Raw genomic sequence first — 18,226 nt, forward strand, 5'->3', positions numbered from 1 at the left:
GCCCCTTCTCCATTCCCTGCCTGAGTAGCTTAATCGAGTTGTCACAACCATCTCACGGGTGCTCGCCCACCTCCTGCCCCCTTGGTCCTCATTACCACCCACACTTTGGACCTGGCCCTGCCAACACAGCAAATGGGCAAACGGATCGAACTGCCAAAGATGACCAACGGTGCCCAGAGCCACTATCTACCCCCTTCAAACAAAAAACCTGGCACTGAGTTGTACAAACACCACACCCCATGTCTTTTCAAGATTGAACCGGACCAGGACGATTGCCTCCAAAGTCAACCAGACAGATGTTTCAGTTGCTTGTAATAGGAATCCAAAAGCATCAGGGTCAGGAGGACCCTCGGATATCACACAGTCCAACGTCTCATTTGCAGCTGCTAGTGGAGAAACCCAGGCCCAGAGAGGGCAAGAGACCTGCCTAAGGTCACACAGTGAGCCACCTTTGCGTTTTCTCGCCGCCAGAGCATCACCATCACAGAAAGAGCACTGTGCTTGGAGTCCAGGAGATTGGTCTCAGGGCCAAGCTTCTGCACCTGCTGACTGCATGTCCTGGAGCAGAAACTCCCCCCTGGGCCTCAGTTTCTTCAAATGCAAAATGCCAGGCAGGGGACTAAACCCATCAGGCATTGTCACATTTCATTCCCACAAGTCTGTGGTGCAGCTAGGACAGAACCACAGCCCCTTATCTGAAACCCCAGAGCCAGCTCTGATTTGGAATTCAGAAGTTTGCAGTTTGAGGGATAGATGCCCTATGTTCCATCCCTTGCCTCTGGGTGTCTGGGGCAGCACCACCCGGACTCTGCAGTGAAAAGTATGAAGAGTGAAGATCGTATGTCAGCCCTTGTTGCCTTTGCTGCCAAAAGCGTTTTGGTGCCAAGCTTCTGGGTTTTGGAGTGTCTTATATTGTGGGCCTGAATGATTCTCCCATTCTACAGAGAAGCAGATATTGGCTGCTCAAAGAAGTTCAGTGACTCACCCCAGCCACGAAGCTAAGGGGGTGAAGCCCAGGCTTGAACCCCATCCATCAGCCTGGACACGACCTCCCGTGCTGTAGGGGCTGGCCTCTCTCTGCCCATTGGGGTGGGAAGGCGCTTCACCGGCCTGTTGGGGCTGGAGGCTGTTCTCCATGGTATAGGCTGAAGGCAAGGGGCTCCTGGGCCCCGGGTACATGGGCTCAAGCTGGTAAGTCAAACCAGAATCGTCTTTTTTTTTTCCCCCAACCATACATAAAGCTTGTAATGTGACAAACGTGACTGTAGGAAAATGGCTCAGCGATTGCCCCATGCCTCCAGCTGCTGGACCCTCTTGGGGATCTGCTTCTTCCTGCAAACGAAATGGGGGGGGGGCACAGCCCAAGGGAGAGAGAAGGGGCCTCCCTGTCCTCCTGGGCCACCCCCCACTCCCTCCAAACAGCAGGAAGGGATGTGGGGGCCCAAATGCATCAGTGGGGCAGCCGCCTAATTACACACATGGGGAAGAGATGGGAAATTGGCCTCTTTCACAGGCTGCTGTGCCAAACCCCCCTGGCTGGGGAGATTAACTGGGTCTGTTCTCACACAATGTTTAAATCTGATAAGGAAAACATCCATTTTGAGGCATTTGCATAATGTATTGGCTGAGGCCAAGGTATCCCCCTGAAAGCTGACAGGCACAGAGGCTTTGCTGGGATGCACTTGGCCTCCTGGGGCCTTCTGGGTGTCCTCCTCCCCACAATTGCCAAGGGCTGCAAGCAGGTCCCGGCTCCTCTGCTCCTAGTCATTCAGCAGATACTAAGTGTGCACCTACTACATGCCAGGAACTGGACTGGGCCCTGGGGAAGTGAGGTGACCGACAGGGCAGCTCTGACCCCTGTGGGCACGCTGGCCTATGCTCTGGATGCTTTCACATCCCTTCTGTCCCCACCCCCCCCACAGCAAGCCCAGGAGGAAAGGGTGGTAAGAAGGCCCATTTGACAGATGAGAAAACTGAAGCCCAAAGGGAAGGCCCTGCTCAGGCCACACACAGCAGGTGCAGAAGCTCACGGTATCCTGACTCCAAGTACCGTGCTCTTCCTGTGACAGCCCTCTGAGGAGAAAACCAAAAGGCAGCTCACCGCTTGACCTTAGGCTGGCCTCGTGCCCTCTCTGGGGCTTCGTTTCCCCATCCACAGAAAAATGGTGTCCAAAGCTTTGCCCTTGTGCCCTCGTTTTATCTTCCCAGTGATCACTCCCTTGTGGGTTTTGGGGTCCGAGCTGGGATTGGAACCCAGCAGCATCTGCCTCCAAAGCCTGGGCTCTCTCCCCTCTCAGCAGGCCAGGCTGGGTTTTGCTGACACATCCATTTGGCCCAGGAGGGAGAGGATAGGGCAGGACTTGGGGTCACAAGGTGAATTTGGCTGAGCTGCCACAGACACTGGTCCCCAAGTCCACAGTGGCAGGCAATGATTATCAGGGGGTCTGGGAGTTGGGAGGATGTGACCCTGGAGGAAGCCGCTCCCCTCCCTGGAACTGAGCACCTGCCTTCTGTTGCCCAGACGCCACGTCTGTTCCACAGGCCGGGGCAGTTGTGTGCCACAGCCAGGCCGGGGGTAGTGAGGGCACATATATGGCACCCCCTTGCAGGCCCACAGTGGCAGCCCTGGGCGCATGTGGCTGGCCTTGTCCCTCGCGGGCATCGGAGGGCTCTTCCTTACCCCAGGCTCCCATGTCCTGCCATCTGCCGCAGAGCGGCCAGTCCCCTTAAGAAGGGATATCCTCCCATTGAGAACACTCCCTGATGCACCCCAAGGACCTGCACTCTGCAGATGGGGAAACTGAGGCACAGAGGGAAGCAACCTGTGGTCACACTGTCTGTGGCAGAGCCGGGGTTCAGGCTCAGGCCTCATGACCAGCTGAGGGCCTGGGTTCAGTCGGGGCGTTGTCAGGCAAGGGGAGCAGGAAGGAGGGCCGCCGACCGTCCTTGCTTGCCCTGGAGATGGCAAGGCCTCTGCCCATGCCCTTAGGGAGCTTTGAGCTTAGCCTACGCCCAGGAGGGGTGACGGCACACAGATGCAGGAGTCTTAATGACGGATCCGAAGCAGGGAGGGAGGCATGGCAGGGCCAGAGCCAGGACTGCCTCCCATCTCCCCACCTGCCTTGTGTGACTGAGGAGAGCACTGTTCAGTAGTCGGGAGATTTCTGAAATGCTGTGACTTAGGCTAGTGGCTTCCCCTCTCTCTGGGTCTTGGTCTCCTATGGGTTCTGAGGATATTATTTCCAGCCCTACGAAAGTGCCCTGTCTGTGGTCAGCACTATTCTGAGGAACCCCACCCACTCAGGGGTTTCAAGTTCACAAGCTTCCAGGAGTCGGGTCAGCCGGGAGGAGCCAGCCCCCCCCCCTCCCCCCCCCCCCCCCCCGGCAAAGCTCCAGCCAATCATTGCCCTTTGGGGTGGTGGACCCACTGTCGCCCAACCTTTCTATCTAGTTTTAAATGAGAATTCAGAAATATGGATATTTTGGTAAAATACCCTGTTTTTTAAAAAATACTGTCAACCAATAAAGAAAAACCAATTAAAAAAAAGAAACGCAAATGACCAAATCAAGCTCTTTTGCTGACAGAAAACCGTCTAGGGTTGAGACCTCTTTTAGAGCCCATCGCCCCCTGGCTCAGGAGAGTGAGTGTGGGAGTGGGGGCACCACCTGTGGGAGCGCACCCCACCCCCAGTAGAATCTCATTACCCCGGGGCACCCTGTGAAATGGCAGGAGGGCGGGTGGCAGGGGCGGCGGGGGCACCAGAGGTTGGGTTGAGAGCTCTTCCCTGTGAGGCACAGATGGTATTTTTTTTTATCAGTGTCAGCATTGGCTTCTTTCTGCTCTGATGAATAGATTCTAAAGAGACAGTGACATTATTCAAGATAACAGAGGGAACAGAAAAAGGGTCAGCGATGGAGAGAAAATGGCAGAGCCAGCAGATAAAGGGGAGGCCAGAGGAGGCGGAGTGCCCTGGCTGGGATGCCCCCACCCAAGCCCGGCCCCCTGCGGTGGGGGCTGGAGTGCCCCCAGACCGGGACAGGGGAGGCCCAGACAGCTGCCGCTGCGCCTGCTCGCTCCCCGGCATCCCGCCTCCTCAGCCCGGCCGCCCATTCCGCCTTTTCAATTCGATTCAATTAGGCCTCCCGGCTCGGAAGCTTGTCTCCTCTGATATCCAGTTTAACTGACAGGGGATTAGAGCTGTTTGTATTACACACACACTCTCGGGTTGCTAGACCCGCCAGCAGGGCCCAGGGACCCGTGTTATTTATGGAGCCTGCAATATCGTCCCTCTCAATCTGCTTCCTTTGGGGGGTGTTGGGGCCCTGCTGTCTGTTGCATCCCCTACCCCCACTCCAGGCCTGAGCCGTGGAGCAAAAGAGCCCGGATAGAACTGAGTTTGAATCCCAACTCTGCCACTTGCTGGCCTTTGGCAAGTGACATCACTTCTCAGCCTCAGTTTCTTCATCTGCAATGTGAAGACGACTGGTAAGGTGGTTGTGGGGGTTCAGGGCATTTCGCGTAGTGCCTGCATAACCCCCACCTGTCCACTCAACAGATTTGATTGAGGGACAACTCTGTGCGAGGTGCTGATCTAAATCACGAAGGTAGTAATGATGGACCAAGCGATTCCAGGCCTGTCTTTAGGAAGCTTAGGTCCCAGTGCAGTAGGTGGTAAATAAACATGGACTCCCTCACGGCGCTGCGTGAGGACACACAGGGAGTGCGGGGCAGACGAGAGCCACGGGGACGGACAGACAATGAAAAATCGCAGGGCCTTTGCCTCTGCTGTTCCCTCTGCCTGGACTACCCCTCCCATCTCTCCCTTTGTTTTGTTTCCGAACTGTGCAATCATTTGTGTTGTTACCTCGCCTGTCTCCCCAGTAAATCGCCTGCCCCCCCAGGGCAGGCGCCGTAGCAGTCTTGCTCGCTGCAGTCTCCCCAAGTCGAGCACAGTGCCTGGCCCAGGATGCGAGCTTGAGGTTTTCTAAATGAGTGAGAACGGAAGGAGGAGGAAGTGGCCCCTCTCGCCTGCACAGGGCTCCCCTGCTCAGCTCAGGAGTCCTGGCTGCCCCAAGCCCACCTCGCCAGCTCTCCAACGCGTTTGCTGGGTCTAGAAATGGGTGGGAGTCGGGGTCTTAGTCAGAAAAGGATGGGCACTTGCCCTTTTGTCCGTTCTTCACTTGGAAGGAAAGAAGGGCTTCCACAGATCCTCCCTCTCCCATCAGCCAGGGCGGCTGGTGAGACAAATAGCATTTCTAAAGTCCTTTGAAGTGATGGCTGGAAGGCCCCAGGCATAGGAAATATCCTCATTGTTGGGGGCAGGGGGAGTTAAGGCCATCAGTGCCCATCTTCACCCCCTTCCTCACTTCATTTACCAGACTTTGGGGCGGTGGGGGGGCAGGCTGGCTCTGGGAGGCTTCAGGTCTGGACATTTATAAAATTCAGTACAATAAATTAATAGCCACCACTTAACTGGACACGTTCCCCATGCGTGTCAGGCTTAATATGCACAACTGCATTTTATTCTCACAATAGTTCTCAGTGGCAGATGTTGTCTCATTCTCCAGAAGAGAAAACTGAATCTCAGAGTGGTGGCATGTCAGACATCACCCAACCAGGAAAGACTGGAGCTGGGGTGGAGCCCAGGACCCTGAGGTTAAATACTGCTCGTTCATCCAACATCTGCCGAGTGCCAGGTACCTTCATGTACATTGTCTCCCGATGTCCTGAGATGTGGGTATTCCTCCCCCATTTTGCAGAAGGGAAAACCGAGGCTCAGAGCCTGGTAGAGGCAGAGCCAGACGGAAACAGGTCCACCTGACTTCAGATCCAGTTTGCAATCTCTGCCTTGCAGTTTGCTCCTCAGCTCAAGTGCCCAGATTACTTCAGATTTGTATTAGGCCCTGGGTGGGCAGCGCTAGAGTCACTCAACTAGCACTTGTTGAGTCCTTCAAAAGCCCTTGAAGGTAAGGGAGCTCCTACTGGTAAGGGAGATGTCATCCAGTTGGGAGGGTAACACATTAATATGTAAAGAGTTATAAGAATTAAATGACAAACAGAAACTTTGGGCACTCTTCCAATGTGCTTGTAAGGATCCACAATTTTGAGGAATCGGTCAGAGAAGCTGGCCTTGAAGGACCCAGGGATTTTGGAAACAGAAGTTCACGTGAGAACCACAGTGACTCAATTATCATTATAAAGACAAAAGCCATTAATCACTACAGTTAGACTCCATGTTGTAGGTTTTGCTGTTCTCATTTCACAAATAAGAATGCTGAGGGTGAGAGAGATGAAGTGATGCTGCTGGTAAATGAGACTCAAGCCCAGATCCTTTGAGCCCAACACCAGTTTCTCTTCCCTGACCGTGGGCAATCTTATAGAGTGTTGCGAGCAAGAGACTTACTGGCCCAGGTCTAGATGGCTAAGCCACTATTTGTTCCTAGAGCCAGCTTCTTGGCCAAGGCCTGAGTTTGCAAGTGGTCATATTGCCTGAGCTCAAACTATGTGCTAGGCACTGGGATCAGGGGTGAATGAGACCCAACCCTGCCGTCCAGGACTCACAGGGCAGAGCCAGCTAAGCAAACGCAACGACAGTAAAGAACTGTGGGTTCTGAGTTACCACAGGAGCCAAGGGAGAGGATGGTTGCCTATCCCAGCCCGGAGTGTGGGAAGGGGATCAGGGAAGGCTTCCTGGAGGAGGAGATGTCTGGGCGAAATTTTGGCTGGGCTGGGAGGTGAAGGAGGGTGTTCTGGGCAGCAAAGGCACAGAGGTGAGCTGTGCTGGAGCAGGTACAGGGAAGCCACAGATGGTTCAGATAGCACCTGTTGTATGAGGCAGGGCCTGGGACTGGCCCGACATTTATCCTGAGCGCCCTGGGAAGCCAGAGTGGGTATTAGGCACACACAGACCTGAGTTGTGCCTGAGAAAGTCCTCTGGCTGGGGCATGGCGGATGGAGGGGGGTATTGGGAGGTGAGAGATGGCAATGGCTGGAATGGGACAGTGGCATTAGGGACGGCTAGGGAGGAGGCAACAGGTTGGAGGATTGTGTAGGTGCTTGGAAAGGCCTTTCAGGTTTGGAGTCCAGTTTGTCTCCTCTGTTCAGGGACCAGGTGCACCCCTTTTTTGATAGTCTCCTGCCAGGCATGGGGCCTCTTATCTGACTCCCTAGTTGGCACGAAATCCCTTGTATTAATTCCTCGTGCTGTTGTAACACAGTTCTACAAACCGGGAGGCTCAAAACAACAGAAATATATTCTCTCACAGTTCTGGGGACTAGAAGGCTGAATTGTCAGAGAGCCTTCTGATTCCTTCTAAGACTGTGCAGAATCCTTCCTGGCCCCTTCCAGCTTCTGGTGGTGGCCGACAGACCTTGGTGTCCCTTGGCTCACACCTACAGTGCTCCAGTCTCTGCCTCCCTCGTCACGTGGCCCTCCTCTCCCTGTGTGTCTCTGTCTTCATATGACTTTTCCTCTTTTTAAACGGACACCAATCCCATTGGATTAGGGCCCACCCTGCTGACCTCACCCTTAACTTGCTGACATCTGCAAAGACCCTATTTCCAAATAAGGTCATATTCACAGGTACCAGGGATTAGCCCTTCAGCATCTCTTTTGGGGGGACACAACTGAACTCATTACATTTTTAAGGGCAGAAGTTTTCCTGGTTCGTTTCTGCATCTGTCGCCCCAGCACAGAGCCTGGTGTATGTCTGTGCTCAGAGAGGATTTGTAGGATGAACAAATGAGCAGATCGAGTCGGGGCCTCCAGCCTCTCCCTCACGGCTGACCCCAGCTCCTCTGACAACGCAGCAGTCCCAGCCCGGATGGCATCTGGGCAAGGCAGGTCTCCAGGGGACGCCTTCCCTGTGGGTTCTTCTCTGAAAGAAGTGGTATTGATGTCAGCAGGTGCCTGTCACTTTCCTTCCCCAGCAAAATCTCAACTGTCAAAGTAAGTGAAATAGTCATTGCCTATCCTTGTGTTTGAGATTTTATTGACAGTTTCATTGTCACCCAAAAAAACCTTTTCTCGGTTGGTATTTTCATCAGGCAAGTCTGGCAACAGGAGGTGGATGCAGGGCTGGCTCCTGAAGACAGGTGTGGGCAGGTGGTGAGCACTGGTTTGGCTGGCCTGGACTCAGCAGGGGCAGAGACCCCCGTGGTGGGCTCTGCCACATGTCAGCTCCAGCCCAGCTCGGCACCCCCTCCAGGGGGCAAGAAGGACATGAGAGACAGGAGAGGATGGTGGCCAAATGGAGATCCTCTGGCCCTTCTCCTGCCCTCCCCAGTGGGCATTAGGGAGGCATCAGGGTGCCGAGGTGAGACATGGGCTGTGGAATCGACCACCGAGGTGCAGTTCTCAGCCCAGCGATAGGCACCTTAGGGCAAGTACTTTGCCCTGTAGAGACTCAATGGCCCCATCTGTGAAATGGGGTAGTAACAGGCAGCTTCCATTGGTCGAGGCTTCCTGTGAGCCGAGCACCCATTCTCCTGTTCAGTTCTCACCAGAACCCGGAAATCTGGGTGCTGTCAAGACCCTCCCATTAATGATGTGGAAACTGAGGCTCAGAGAACTGAGGCAGCCTAGCCAAGGCCACCAGGCCGGGACGTGGTGTGAACCCAGGGTGTGAGGCTCCAAGCTTGGGTGGGAACCTACCTCATAAGATCCGTGGGAGAGTGCAGACAATTAAGGATCACACCGCACCAGTGCGTAGGGGAAAGCCGTCTGCTCTTGTTGTTAGCGTGGGGTGGAACTAGCCCCTTGGCAGCCCTCCTGTCCCGCCCGAGGACTCTTTGGATGTCACTGGGTGGTGCTGGCCACCTGGTGGCCCAGGGCACCTCTGAGGGTGTGAAGTGAGCTCAGTGACTGCACAGGGGCCGAGGACCTGCTCAGAGATCCTATCGCGCTCCGCGCTGAAGCCCCTCTGCACACGCCATCCCTGGCCCCCAGCAGGGCTGCGGGTGGGACGGTCAGTTGCCAAGTGGGCAAGGGCATGTGGCTGCAGTGTCAGACCAAAGCCTGGCGAAGCTGCTTCTGCATGTCCAAGCGGCACAAATGGGAAACGAGGCCCGGAGAGCTGCCCCTGCTCAGGGCTGCCTAGCCAGGCCGGGGATACAGTAAACACCAGGGATTCTGGAGTCAACAACGTCCGAGTGTGAGGCTGGTGAGGCTACCAGCCGGCCAGTGACAAGTCATAGACTCTCAGCGAGTCTCAGTTTCATCCTCTGTACAATGAGATAAGAAAAGGTCCCCCTCAGAGGGCGGAGGGGCTAAATGATGCTGTGGAAAGCACCAGTGAGGGCAGAGTCTGACACAGCAAAGAAGACAGTTTTAGCACATTGAGGCTCCATCATGATCCCCAGCTCTAAACCCTTCCAGGTGCACAGGAGGAGCCCGAGGCCCAGAGGGGAAGGTTGTCCTCTCAGCCACCCTGCAGAGCTGGGGCTCACTCCCTGGCCTCGGACTCCTGCTTCAGTGCTCCCACCACCTCCCAGCCTAACTTTTCTGATGAGCCCCCCTCCGTGTCTCTCCCCTACCCTTCTCCCTGTGTCTCTGGCCCCCCGTGGCTTCGAGAGCCCAGCCCTGGGCCCGCAGCGAGGAATGCCATTCTCCCTCTCCCCGGCACACTGAAGGTTTTGAAAGTTAAAGTATTACCGTCAGCTTTGTTGTTGCCTAAGTACGACAGACAAATTGAGAACCAGTTGTCAAAATGTCAGTGCACAACAAATCAACATGCAAAACGAGTCACAGTATTCTGTGGTGTATAATTAAACAAAAAATCCCTTTTAGAAATTTCAGCAAGCGTTGGTTCCACTTTATATTTGTCTGCGTGATTAATAAAGGCAGCTAATTTTCAGACTTTAAAAACAGCTAGAAAATAGCTCCTAATTACATATTAGGTTCCTAGCGGCCCCCGCTGAGCTCCGCCAGCATTGGTGGGCCGAAGAATTTGGCAGCGCCTTAATTGCATTCTGAGCATCATCTAATTTTAGTTAAATGTAATGTAATCAGCAGCAGATGTCTGAAATAAAATATGAATTATGAATATGATGAAATTTCATTCTTGAATAAAAAAGTAATTTGCTATTTAGTTCATTAAAATCTTAGAGGTTTATTAGGAGCAGGTATATACCGCCCAGAGAGGTGATGTATTAAATGATATCTGGGAGAAAGAGAAACCCCAAAGGGATGGAAACTTTATCCAGGAGTGTCCAGGTTTGATTAATTACATTAGGGCCTGGGGGAGATGCCTGGGGGCCCCAAGTTTACCTGGGTCCCATGATTACCTAGACCCTTTGAGGTGGGCCCAGAGTTTGGGGTGAAGGAGCTTGAGGGGGAAGCCATGGGTGCTGGTGAGGCCTGTGCCGTCCCTAGCATTTCCCCCCCAACTCCTTCCCACCCTGCACTAGTATCCCCTGGCTTCTGAGATGAACATGTGGAAGGCTTGTTCCCAGTGACACGGCTCTGTGCTGGGCTTGGTGACACCACGTGAGGCGAAGATCAGCATCCAGGGTACTGAGCAGGGATTCAGTCTCCACCTCTCACTGTCGGTACATCTTCAGGTCAGCGCCTCAGTTTCCCTTTCCATAAAATGGGTACAATAGTAGCACCTAGCAGACACACCAAACAGTACCTGGAATGTGGCAAGGCCCCCGATGAGTATTGGCTCTAGTGGTCGGAGTTGTTACTATTTGTCCATCAATCATTACTAAAGTGCCTTCCTTTGTTTTGTCTTTAGAAGCAGCCTGTGATGCAGAGATTATAAACTCTAGTTTGTTTTTCACCTGAGTCTCAGAAAAGTTAAACAACTTGTCCAATGTTGCACGGCTAGTAATTGCCAGAGCTGAGATTTGAACCTAGGACCATCCCTGCTCCCATTGTTTCCCCCTGCATCCCAGAATGGTGCTGGGAGGGCTGGCCTGGTGAAAGTCCTGGACTGAGGACTCTGGAAGGGGCTGGGCAGGGGGCAGGAGGAAGCAGGGCTCATCTGCCCTAGATGCCAGGAAGAGAGAGGTGGGTAAGGGGCGGGAGGCTGGGGAGAGGCTCCGCCAGAAGCTGCTCTGGGCAGGTGGCGGCACAGAGGCTGCCTCTCCATCCCCACTTCACACCAACCAATAATTTCCTGCAATTATCTGGAAAAGATTAATTAGCAAAGTGCACCGTATTGACTTGAGGCTGCCATGGCGATCGATAAACTTGGGAGAGTCTCCCAGGTGCTTGGAGAAAGGGCCAGAACTTGAAAGTGGGGGAGGAAGCCCAGCTTTGGCTGGTCTGAGCCTCGTTTTCCGGCCCTGAGGAAAACCAGGCTGGCTTCCTGGGCTGGGGCCCGCTCTGTACGACATCTTGTTGGTTCTGAGCAAGTCCCTTTGCCTCTCTTAGCCTCAGTTTCCCACATGTCAAATGGGGACTGGACTGCCCCAAGCCAGGGGTCTTCTTTCCGCTCCTATAAATTCTGGGAAGAGAGCAGGCTCTCTGGGGGTGTGTGGCTCAGTGGGACAGTCACTATGGAGGGAGCCCCTCTTCTCTTGGGCTTGACTTTCCTTTGCTTAAGGCCAAGGAAGCATAAAAGATTCCATGCTGCCTTTCAAGGGCAAAGAACATCTGGTCTTTCCAAAGAATCATCAACGTACAGCCCCAAAGAGCTTTTCACCAGCTGGGGGGCAAAGGGTCGAATATGCACAGCGTGGGTGCTAAGATGACAGGGCTGGAGGCCGGCAAAGAAAAGTTCAAATCCCGACTCCCCCGCCTGCCTGCTGGTCACCCCAGCCAGTCTCCTGGCCTCTCTGAGCCTCAGTGCTCTCCTCTGGAAATGGCACATCCCACTGAGCGGTTGGAAGTTTCCAGTAGGCCCATGGATGCCCGCAGCTCAGCCCCGTGCCAGGTACAGAGTAGGCATGGCGGGAATAGAAGCTGCTGTCACAAGGAGCTAGATTCCCACTCCACCCACCTCTGTCAGCATCCTGCAGGACGCGGCGTTCCCCTGGGATGGCACAAGTGAAGAGAGTTCAGTTAAAGGACTTATAGAGGGGTGGAAGCCAGCCGGGGACATTGAGACCCAGCAGAGGCCCCTAGACCAGAATGGGCAGAAATGGAGCTACCAGAGCCCCGTCGTAGGGGAGCTTTGGAGGGATCACCAGGCGGGAGCTGTGGGCTTGAAGGAAGCTAGTGATTGCCAGGAATGCCATGGTGAGGCAGGCAAAGCTGGGCAGAGGTACCCCAGCCTCTCCCGCTCCCGCTCCAGCCTCCCATCAGATGGTCCATCTGGCATCCGGAGGCTGGAGCAGCCTGTGGAGGTCAGCTTCCCCAGGCACAGAGCCGGGCTGGGAAAGTGGGGACTGAACAGGTGGTAAGTGAAAAGGGATAAACCCACCACAGCCCCTCATCCCAGGGCTTTGGATAAGTATGGGGGAGTGGGGAAGAGGAGGCCCGAAGCAGGCGTGGGCTTCACCCCCTGTTGCTGACACCAGGCCCCACATCACCTCTCCTCGGGCTTCTCCTATCTCTCTACGGGGCCTCACTCTGCGCATAAGAATCTCACTTGGCACGGAGTGTTCCCCAAACAGTGCTCCTTGGGAGCTGTAGAGGATGGCCAGACAGGCCTGGGCTCACCAATTCCCAACTGGCTTGTGTCTTAGGCTTAGGGACTTCACCTCTTTGAGAGGAGAGAGGTCACACCAGCAGCGTCCCTAGCATAGTGCTTAACACATAGTAGGTGCTTCGTAAAGCACTGGCGTCCTCCCCCCTCCACCCTCTTTCTCATAAGCCACTCGTGGCTTCGCCCATTCATCAAATAGCATTTGGACTCCTGCCATGTGCCAGGCTCGCGCCAGGCCCAGACCCAAGCTGCAGCGAAACTGAGAATCATTTGTCCTACAACGAAAACTGACAGAGTCTCCTCCGAGCGGGACTCTGGGGACACCGCGGTGACAAGTTAGTGCTGGACTGCACTCTTTGAGGTGCACGGTGTCTCGGGGAGGCAGGTTCGAAGCTGGAGTTTCCAGAGGTTTGGGTGCTGTGGTGGGGGGTGGCCCAGAGGGCTGCAGGATGAGAAAGCATCCCCTTCTGTATTCTCAGCCCAGGACCTAGGAAGCTGTCTCCAAAGGGGGGCTCAGTGTGCAAAGCCCTAGTAGGTGGGTGCAAGCAGCCCAAAGTCCTGGGCATGGGGCTGGATGGCTCAGGTGCTTCCCCCTCCACTCACCTCCTGGTCTCCCCGCACCAGCTCACCTCCTGCCGGGCCCGAGGCCACCTGCCTGTCGCCCCCTGGCCACTCCCCTGGCCCAGGTCAGCCGCCTGTCCCTGCTCTATTCATCAAGGGCATGACAGCTAAAATTCATTTGAAGATGAAGAAAGTGCCCGCTAATCCGTTCTGCAAGACATTGATAGACTAGCAGCTCAGGGAGAATTGCACAGCAGTAATGAAATTAGGCTAAAACTGCTGGCGGATTGCAGATAATTGCCCTTGTCTGTCACTAGGAATAACATCTCCCAAATCCAACACAAGGATTGTTCAACTTGCAGGAATTTCTTTTCTTTTCTTTTCTTTTTTTTTGAAGAGAGGCAAAGCCAATCGGGGGTTTGGCACTTCTGTCTGGCCAACGCCTGAATGGGGTGGAAGGTGGTGGGGAGGCAGGCATTACCATGGTGACTGCCTTCCCTGTCGCTAGAGTCCCCCACCCCCATCCCCGAGGCCCAACCAGAGACCAGGGGGCAGTAGGAGGAGGCGGAGCCATAGTCCCAGGACATCCTTCCCATGGTCCTTTGTGGGTCCTGCCTGGAGCCTCAATTTCTCCTCGATGCCCCCACCCCCCAACCAGCACGTTCCAGCTGGCAAGGCCCTGGGTAGAAAGCAGAGAACAGGGAAATCTTAGGGAACTGGGGCTACCGCAGTGATGACTCTGGATTTGGGGGGGACAGAATCTGATTGAAAGAAGGGCCATTGGACTGTGTTAAAGCTGCATTTATGTTATATTGAGACCACATCAATCCTTCGTATAAGAGAAAGGACTGTGGGGGGATGAGGACAGCTATGGTCCACCTAAGCCACTGTCGGCGCCACCGTGGGAGTCTAGATTCCTGAAAAGAAAGTTCTGAGAAGGGACAGTATATGGACTCATAGGTTTCCTGGGCTGTTGGCATGACTGTCACATAGCTGGCAGTCAATTAACATTGATGTCATAGAGCGTTCAATGTCAGCAACAGTATGTTTGAATGTCAGCATAAGGGATCTTGTCATGTGTGAGCATTATAGATTGTTTGATGTCAATATCATTGGATGATGTCAGAGAACATTTGAATGTCAACATCATGCTACGTTCAAAATGTCAGTGGACCGGAAAGCATGAATGTTCCTCTCATAGAAGTTGGAGTGTCACTTCGAGTTGGAGTGTTGGCTCGTGACTATCATTGACTCGTAGAATTTGGGAGCTGTGAGGAGTCCTAGGGATTGGTCCAAACTCTTCATTTGACAGATGAGGAAACTGAAGCCCAGAGAGGTTAAGTGATTTGCCAAAGGTCACACAGGAAAAAAGACCCTGAATATAAGTTTTATCCAGGTCACAGTTTATCTAGGTAGGCCTTCAGATCATTTGTAACCCCTTCTTCTCCTCTGGGCCCCACCTGTCCCAGTCTCCTGGGGGTGCTGGTACCTGGTGCTCAGTCCTTGGGATTATGCCAATATTCTGGGATTCATAGCAAGATCTCCCAGAATTCTCTGGCCTGTTAACCAGTTAGCCACTGTCCTAATCAGCCCCAGCCATTGGCCATGTCACAACTTTCTTTCTCCTCATTCATTTGGATCAAAGTGGCTCGGTTGAGGGCTTATTATGTCCGAGGCAGGGTGCTGGGAATGAGGTGAGGCTGGAACGGGGTTTGGGGAAGTTCAGAAGGAGACAGGATCCCCGCTGAGGACTTATGTTCAGGAAGGCTTCAGGAAGAGATTGACTCTGAGCCGGGTTTTGAAGGAGCCAAAAGGTCTTCATTAGCATCCTCAGGGGGAATTGTGATTAGGGGAGGAGCTGGGCCTGGGCATGGGGACATTTGTCCCCAAATGGGGAGGAGGCCCCAGATGGTGGGGGTAAGGATAGTGGTACTTGACGGTGCAGAGCTGTTCGTAAAGGTCCTTTCACCCATCGAGTTTCATCCACGTCTTCCAACACCCCTGGCAGCGCTGGGAACGATGGCCCAGGATCAATGGCTCTCAGAATGTGCTCCATAGAACTCTGGGGGGTCCGCAGGACCCTTTCAGGGTGTCTGTGAGATCAAAACCATTTTTACAATACTACAAACACATTATTTGCCTTTTTCACTGTGACACCGATGGTGTAAAAGTAATGTGTGAAGGGGCGGCCGGTTTAGCTCAGTTGGTTAGAGCGTGGTGCTCTTGACAACAAGGTTGCTGGTTTGATCCCTGCATGGACCAGTGTGAGCTGCGCCCTCCACAACTAGGTGGAAACAACTACTTGACTCGGAGCTGATGGGTCCTGGAAAAACACACTTAAATAAATAAAAGTTAAAAAAAAAAAAGTAATGTGTGACTAAAACTATTGGCCTCATAGCATGAGTCACAGCCCTGGCACCAAACTGTCACGGAGATTGTTGCATTCGTTACCTTAAATACTCTCTCAGTTAAAAATTAAAAAGCCAGTTTCACTTAAGCATATCCTTGATGAAAAGAAAAAGTACTAATTAAAAAAAAATCTGAACCTTTGAGTCTATATCTTTTAAAGAGTCTGTAACAAAATAGGAAGTGAGCACATCAAAGACAGTCGCTGTGTCATTCGATGCATCAGAAAAGCTGCATGCACACTGCCACCTTTTTCATGAAACTCCATTTTTACTTGAAATAATAACGACTGACTGACGATCGTCTTTCCACCTTGGCTATTGGCAGATATTTTCTTGAACATGAACATAGTTGCCTGTCAACTGACAGTATTTGTTGCCAATGATCAAATTTGACTTTACAGAAAAAATTAGAACTTTGGAGAACTTGTATCTGCCACCGTGGGTTTGACAGCTTCCTACTTAAAGACTTCCCTGAAGAGATTGGTAGTAATATTAGTGAAGGTGACTTTTTTTGATGTTATATAATGAAATATGTCAACCTTTGGAAGAGCGGCATAACTCAATCAATCATATTTTCCCAGTGACCAATGCATAATGTTGCAAAGTAAGTAAAAGATCCATTCAAAGTGCAAAATAGACGGATGGGTTTTAAACTCACAGAGTAAGAAAGCCAGCCGATGTGGTTTCAGGTACCATATTGCCGCTAACCTTTAACACTCTACCCCATGTGGAGTTTTGGTTTGGTGTCAAAGGAGACTACCGATAGTGATCTGAGAAGGCGATTAGAACTCTTTCCCCTTTTCTAGCTCCGTATCTGTGTGAGACCAGATACTCTTCATCTACTTCAACCAAAACAATATGTCGCAACAGATTGAATGCAGAAGCAGAAGTGAGAATCCAACCGTTTTCTGTTAAGTCGGACATTAAAGAGATTTGCAAAAACAATGAATGAACCCCATTTTACAGATTCAGAAACGGAGGCTCAGAAGGCCTTGGACCAAATCCCGTTCTCTGCCTGGGCCTCAATCTCCGCCATTATCTTGTTACTGACGATGGATCCACTGGGCAGGGGTCTTCTCATGTCTCCTGCCCAGGCACCTGGGAGGCGGGGTGGGCAGAAAGCCAGGCCTTAGCCCCCCAGCCCTCTTCTCATCTTGCTGCCCAGGGAGGGTGGGGCCAGGCTGGGCAGCTGGCAGCTGGCTCACATCCCTGGGACCTATGAGGAGGTGACCAGGGCCGTTTGCAGTAATGGATTGCGGGCAGGTGGCGGCCCGGTGAAGGAGTGTGCTGGCCACGGCCCGTAATGCCTCACGAGCCAGCTCTGGCACGGGTAATTTACTGCTGCCGACAATAACATATTTCACTTCCCGTCGCCCCGATGAAGATTAGTTGTGTTTGAAAGTGGCTGAGTACACAGTCAATTCCGCTTAAACGTTTACAGTCAACTGAGCACAGATAATGCCCCCTCAGAACATGTGTCTGGGCCTCCTGCAGCTTGGGGAGGGGCTCGGAGCAGGGTCCCTGCCCAGGAAGGGGTTGCAGCTGAGAGGAGGGAGGGATTCAGGGACTGGGAGCTGGGCAGTGATATCTCGCTTCCTTTGGCCCCACTTTTCAGACTGGTTGTTAAAATCATTCATTCAATGACCATTTCTCTGGGACTGGATCAGAACATCTGTGTTGCCTTTGGGTACAGGGAGAATTCAAAGCCACAATCAGATGTACTCCCAGCAACATCCATAGGAAGCAGGTTTTACCTCCAGTTTCCAAAAGAATGGAAAGTAAGGCTCAGAGAGGCTCACTAGCTTTCCAGATGTCTATAGCTGATATCAGAGTCAGGATTCAAACCCAGGCCTGACAGCCTCTGAGTCTCCAATAGTTCCTGGTGACCTTGATTATATGAGCATGAGCTCTTGGCTGGGCAGGGTCGTCTGCTCAGTCCTGCAATGGCCCCGGGCTCCTAGACAAACTCTAGACTCCCACCCTGTGTTTGGGTTGACCAGCAGGCTCCAGGGCTCTGGCTTGGGGCATGCGAGGGGGGTCCCAGTAGCAGGGTTGGGTTGCCATGAGGCTGATGGGACCTAGCGCTGGAGAGTGTCCCAGAGTCTGGATCCGGGTGTAATGGAGGCCCCAGCACCAGACTACCAGGCCTTCTCTGTCCAACATGGGCTGTGAGCAGGCCAGACAGGCCTCAGGCCCACACTTGTGGACACCAGCCTGCCAGGCTGAGCTCAGTCTATAGCATGTCCCTCAAATGGCCACCCCCGGACCACCCCCTTGGGCCTGGGAGTGCTCCCAGGGGTGACAGGTTTGTCCTGGGAGGATGGACCTCAAATGGACTTCGGGAAGGGGCCCTCCAGGCCTTGGAAGTGGGCTCAGGGCTGCAGGAGAAGGGAATTCTGGGATTCTGGCTTCCTGAGTGTGGACAAGATAGGCACAAGCTCCCAGAAGGCATGTCTCCTTAGCCTGGATAGATTTCCCCTTGGGTATATTCCTCACCCTACAAAAGGGGCATAAAATGCCAGATGATGCCACAGGCACTGCGTCTATGGGAATGTTCCCAGTCACAGTGTTTATCCACGACTCTAGGACGCCAAGTTGTCTGTGGGATGCCATCTATCGGTGTCTCATGACCCCATCTGGGCAACCTGTGTGTATCTGTGACA

This window comes from Rhinolophus sinicus, linkage group LG16 (genome assembly GCF_036562045.2).
Source record: "Rhinolophus sinicus isolate RSC01 linkage group LG16, ASM3656204v1, whole genome shotgun sequence".
Classification (NCBI taxonomy): Eukaryota; Metazoa; Chordata; class Mammalia; order Chiroptera; family Rhinolophidae; genus Rhinolophus; species Rhinolophus sinicus.